The sequence below is a fragment of the Microtus pennsylvanicus genome, chromosome 21 (assembly GCF_037038515.1).
Source record: "Microtus pennsylvanicus isolate mMicPen1 chromosome 21, mMicPen1.hap1, whole genome shotgun sequence".
Taxonomy (NCBI): Eukaryota; Metazoa; Chordata; class Mammalia; order Rodentia; family Cricetidae; genus Microtus; species Microtus pennsylvanicus.
In genome coordinates this window covers 31,809,165-31,814,956 of record NC_134599.1, presented here as the reverse complement: position 1 = coordinate 31,814,956, position 5,792 = coordinate 31,809,165, and the positions used below count along the sequence as shown (strand labels likewise).

The 5,792-nt window shown below is 51.1% G+C and overlaps 1 long non-coding RNA gene across 1 annotated transcript; it reads right to left on the bottom strand.

The window, feature by feature from the left end:
* Nucleotides 1-201: 201 nt before the first annotated feature.
* On the bottom strand, nucleotides 202-5,129 carry LOC142839184 (uncharacterized). The gene is made up of 3 exons (XR_012908708.1): nucleotides 4,832-5,129; nucleotides 4,133-4,329; nucleotides 202-1,225 (listed from the first exon to the last, which is right to left on the bottom strand). It is a non-coding gene; the product is annotated as an uncharacterized LOC142839184 (long non-coding RNA).
* Between the last annotated feature and the right edge of the window lie 663 nt (nucleotides 5,130-5,792).

Below are 5,792 nucleotides of genomic sequence, written 5' to 3'. Positions count from 1 at the left end.
CTGGGAAACAAGCCTCAAATGCTAGACTGAGTTGGTCTTAGCCTTTTCCTTCCTCCTTCCCTCCCTCCCTCCCTCCCCTACTCCCTAATCCCCTCCCTTCTCTCTTTCTTCCTTCCCTCCCCCTTCTTTCCTTCTGTCCCCCCCACCCCATCCTAAGACAGGGTCTCTGTATGTAGCCCTAGCTGTTCTAACTCACTCTGTAGATCAGGTTGGCCTTGAACTCACAGAGATCTGCCTGCCTCTGCTTTCGAGTGCTGGGATTAAAGGTGTGCGCTACCACCACTGGACATTGGTTGAGTATTTTAAACATTTTGTTTGATACAAAGAAAGGGTGGTAGAGAATAAGGAATTTCTTGTAATGCCAGCACTCAAGACACAGAGATGAACAGATCTTGAACTCAAGGCTAACTTGGACTACAAAACAAGACGCCATGTCTAAAAAGAGCAGAAAGGAATAGTGCCAGAATTCATATCTGGGCAAAGTCAGGCACAATAACGAATTCCCAAAATCCCAGCGTGTAGAAGGCTGAGGCAGGAAAATTGTGACGTTCCAGGCCGGCCTGAGCTACATAGTGAATTCTGGGCCATTCTGGGCCACAGAGTGAAGTCCAGCTACAAAGTGAGACAGACAGACCTTGTTTCAAAGCGAAACAACAGCAACAAATCTGTAAACAAATCTTCCAACACCTATGCTCCTAAGAACCAAGTCCACGGTCAGAGAGAGAGAGAGAGCCATCTCTGCTTCAGTTGCAGGCTTTTATATATTTCTGGGGTGTACTTCTCTCAGGAGAGTACCGTCCCTGTGAGTAGGCTGTTTGGAAGCAAATGGACCAGGGCTCACTGTGCGGAAGCCTGTCTTCTGTGCGGCTCTCTGATCTGCAAAGCACACTGCCAGGGGCTTCCCCCAGTGCCCAGCTCCCACCCACTGGCTTCTCCTGTGCGTCCATGTATCTTCGTCATCGTTCCAGGTGTCTGTCCCCCTCCCCAGCTGACGGTCATTGCTGAAGCAGTCACAGTACCAGAGATGTGGCACCGTTCTAGCCAACGTCTAGTCAGGTCAGTTTCGTGGGTGCTTCTGGGAAAAAAACATTTCCTTCATCTTACAGTGGGACAGATGGCAAGATTCCTCCTGCTGTTTGTTTGTTTTGCTTGTGAACATTGCTGTGCTGTGGTGTGATGTCTGGCGTGGTGGCAGCCATCTCGCAGCCACGGATAAGACAGCCAGCTGAGGGAAGAGAAAGAGGAAATGACCTGGGTCCTTGATGATGCTCAGCTCCAGAGCCAACCTGTCTTGAAGCAGCCCTTGCTCTGAACTTACTGTTCTCTGAGAAAATATGCTGTCTTTATTATCCAAGGACTTTCATAGAGATCTCCCGTTTCTTGTCTTGTCAAGACCTCTGAGGCCTGAGATGGAAACAGGAGAACCACCACCCAAACCCATAGCTGCCCACAGGAGCAGAACCACGTTAGGCGAGGACAATCAGATTCCCTCACCGAGGGAGGCCTTGAGCAGCCTTCTCCTGTTGGTTCAGAGGGGAAGAGAGCACCCCAGCTTGGTTCTATACCCAGAATCCCCTTCATTCCATCAAAAGGGCCCACACTCTGTCTGACTCCTATGGCCTGTGGGGTCAGCAGAGGAGAAGGCTGGGGGCTGACTGGCTTCATTCACTGAGTCAGGGTAGAAAACAGATGCTCAGGAACCCCGCTGGGCCGAGGCTCAGCCTGGACAGAGGTGGACCTATCCTCAGCTCTGATCCACCCACATCAAGATGTGGCTGCTTCCGTGTATTCATGATCCTTATTTGTCAAAGTCCAGCCACAGTTAGCCTTAGCTCAACCTCAGACTTACTAAGCCCCCAGGGGAAGAACTCAGTCATGAGCAGACCTGGGGGCTGGTGAAAGGGATGTGGGAGCTGGAGCAGAGAGCTTCAGATGAGGCCTGCTCCGTCACCCGTGCTGAGTTCCTAAGGCCTGCGTCAGCCATCACCTGCTGTATAATTTAGCTGCCACAGACTTAGTAGCTAGAGGGCTAGGGATGTAGTTCAGTTGGCGAAGAGTTTGCCTACTATGCCATAAAGACCTGGGTTCGAACCCCAGAGTCAGTTAAACCAGGGATAGTGGCACATGAGTGCTCTTGGGACTGTGGAGGCGAACGGTCAGTTCAGGGCTGGGACTGCAGAGATGGCTCCGTGTGTAAAAGCATTCGCTGCCAAGCCGGATCATCTGAGCTTGCTCCCTGGAACTCACGCGGTAGAAGGAGCCAAGTCTTGCAAATCGTTCTCCTCTCTCTCTCTCTCTCTCTTTCTGTCTCTCTCTTTCTCTCTGTCTCTCTCTTTCTCTCTTTCTGTCTCTCTCTTTTTTCTCTCCCCCCCCCCATACACACACTGATGCATGCACATACTCACGCACAAGCCAGGTGGTGTCTTTTATTCCAGCATGCAGGACATAGAGGCAGGCAGATCTCTATGAGTTCCAGGCCATCCAAGGCTACATATCCAGACCTTGTCTCAAAAACAACAAACGCAGCAACAAAACACACATATGCACAATTAATATTTTTTTTAAAGCAACAGTGGGCCGGAGAGATGGCTCAGTGGTTAAGAGCACTGGCTGCTCTTCCAGAGGATCCAGGTTCAATTCCCAGCACCCCCAAAGGAGTTTACAACATTCGTAACTACAGTTCCAGGGGTCTGAAGCTTCTTCTGACCTCCACAGCTGCAAGGCACACACGTGGTGTGCGGACAAACGTTCAAGCAAAAACTCATACACATAAAGATTTATTCATTTTATCTATATATTTATTTATTTATTTAAAATCTGAGAGAGAGTCTTACTATGTAGTTCTGGCTGTCCTGAAACTCACTTATGTAGACCAGGCTGGCCTCGAACTCGTGAAATCCTCCTGCCTCTGTCTACCAAGCACTGCAATTAAAGGCATGTGTCACTACTCCCACCAAAATCAAGAGATCTTAAAAAAAAAAAGTACAAGGTCATACTCAGCTACATTTGAGGCCAATCTAGAATATATGAAGACCCTGTCTCCAAAATAAACAAACAGATAAATAAAATAAGGGAAATAAGAAAGTATAAACTTAGGAGCTCATCTGCCCGTGGTCCTAGCACTTAGGTAGGGTTAGGGGGACAGCTCATCCTGTCTGTACATGGCAGTGTGCCTCAGAACGTCTGATGGGGCAGGGGAGGGCAGGCCCCGAGGGACACCTGTTCCCAGTCTCACTGTCTGTCTTCTGTTCTTCCTCAGCTAAGGGTGGAGGGAGCAGGTAGAAGGTGTGGAAGATGAGAACAGGCCAGGCCAGGAGTCAGTGTGGCTCGGCCACCCCAGCAGCTGGATGTCACTGTGGTGGTCCCAGAGGATGGCCATGTTTTTGCATCTAAGACAGTCACTGGGCCAGGCCTTTAACTACAAGCTCTTGGGGAGGCTGAGTTAGGAAACCTGCCTAGGCTAAAGAGTGAGCTAAACAGTGGGGCATGTAGGGAGACCCTGCCTCAAAATGTGTGAGTACATGGTGTGTGTATGTGAGCATGCCTGTGAATATTTGTGTGTGTAGTGTGTGTGAGCATGTGTGTATGTGTGTGTTTGAGTATATGGTGTGTATAAGTATGTATATGAGTGTGTGAATGTGAGCATGTGTGTGTGAATGTGGGTGGTGTATGTATCTATTTGGGTGTGTATGTGAGCATGTGTGTGTGTGAATGTGGGTGGTGTATGTATCTATTTGGGTGTGTGAGTGTATGAGTGTGCATGTGTATGTGGTGTGTGTATATTTGTGTGGGGGCTTGGTTTTACACCCTGCAAACTGAGTGGCTGGCGTCACTTTTACCATATTCTGTTGGTCACAGCAAGTCACAGGGCAGCCCTGAGCTTTGTAGTGGGGATGGGAAAAAGAGTCTTCCTCACAGAGAGGGGAGGAGGGCTGGGACAGCCCAGTCACCTAGGTGACCTCTGTGATCCTTAGGCTTCTTATCTGTAAAATGATAATGACAATTCTCACCTCCCAGAGGTACGGTGTGTGAAGGTGAATAAATGTTGGGACAACAATTTCTGCACCAGAATGATGCCTTGTTCGGCCTGGGTTCTGCTCCCATCCTCCAGTCTGGTTTTATAGATGATTACCTGTTTGCTGTTCCACACATCCATCCGCCCACCGATCCATCCATCCATCTGTCCGTCCGTCCGTCCATCCTCCAGCTCTCAGATCCTTTGACCCAGGTGCCATTCCGGAAGCCAGGGATCATAGCAGAGACTATGACCATCTCTGTTGTTCCCAGAGTTCATATTAAGAGAAACAGTCGATGGGCAGGAAGTAAGGGCTGAGATGAAGGAAGTCAAGAAGGAAAAAACATGGGCTGCAGTTGATCGGTGTGGCTTAGATATCTTGTTTAGAGATTGTTCCTTAAGTCAGTTTTAGAGGAGGAACCAGGAGGGTGACTTCGGTGCTGGGAGACCCCTGGGGCCCTCAGGAGCCGGTGAGGGAGGGAAAGGTCTCCAGACCCTGTGTGGCTCCCTCCGCTAGGGTATTGAGATGGGGCTGCACGGAGGACCACCTGGGGCTACTGCTGACTGCTGCTGCTCTTATCTCTGCCTGGTTAGACTGTATCTCACATAAATAGGACCCAAGTGCAGGGGGCGTTGCTGTTCCCTGGTGTCTCCAGGTGCCTAGAATCTCGTTGGGCCATGGAAGATTTTCCAGCATCTGCTGCTGTCTAGACAGGAGACAAGAAGGGAGAGCCCCCAATATAGAAATGAGGGCTTTCCCTCCCCAATGCCCTGGCTAAACTTTAGACAGGACAGAAGAAGGGAAGTGTGACCAACCTGCATGCCGCCCGGTACACACATGTTGGTGCCAAGCTATGAATCCTGTGGTGGTGCCCCCCCAGCCTCTTCGCATGTGGTTTGGAGCCCCTAGTGTAGACCAGAGACAGAGCGTCCTGTCCTTTGAGGCTGTGGTACAGGTGGGGGTAAAAGAAGATCCTGGCCACACATGCGCGCACACACATGCAGCAGCCCCTCCTCCTGCCCTTCCTGCACTTCCCAGCATGCACATGTGAACAGACAACGGCTCTGGCCAGGCAGCCCCTAGACCTTAGACTCAGGTACACCACCCTGCATGCTGCCCTGCCAAGGACAGAGAGGTGGAGGAAGCGGTGAGGGCACCTTCCTGCCTCTGAACTTCCACCTTTACCTCTCTGTGCCGCACAGAGGGCACCCAGCTGTTTATCAGTCTTTGTCTTGGGGTGGGGGGGAAGCATGGTTCTTTCACCTTCTCATATCAAAACCACTTCCCCATGGGCCAGCTTCCACACTCAGCCCTCAGTGGGGCCTCTCTTGCCTACTCTGTGCCCAATATGGACATTCATGTTGGCCAGACTTGCTCATGCCTAGAAATCCAGTGGACCCGCTCCAGCCCACGCCAGGTTGGAACCCACCCCCAGCGCAGTTTCTATTTCGGGCTTCCTGGCTTTAAGGGGCGACTTTGGAAACAGGGTTCAGGTTCGGTGCCAGCCCTGTAGGACCCGAGGCAGGCACACGTCTCTCCATGTCGTTTGTTTCTGCAGAGCTCTGTGAATTTCTTCAAGTCTACTGTGATCAGCAAAGGCAGGTCACCATTGCTAAGGGTCCTTGCCTCAGAAGGGGCCAGTATTGACCTGACAGCTCTGGCCTAGCAGGCCCAGCCCACCAATCTCCAGGACACAGGGGGCCCCATGGAGGCTCTAGCACCCCATAGGGTCCTGATGCTGCAGGAGTGGGAACTCCATCTCCAATCTTCCGTGGG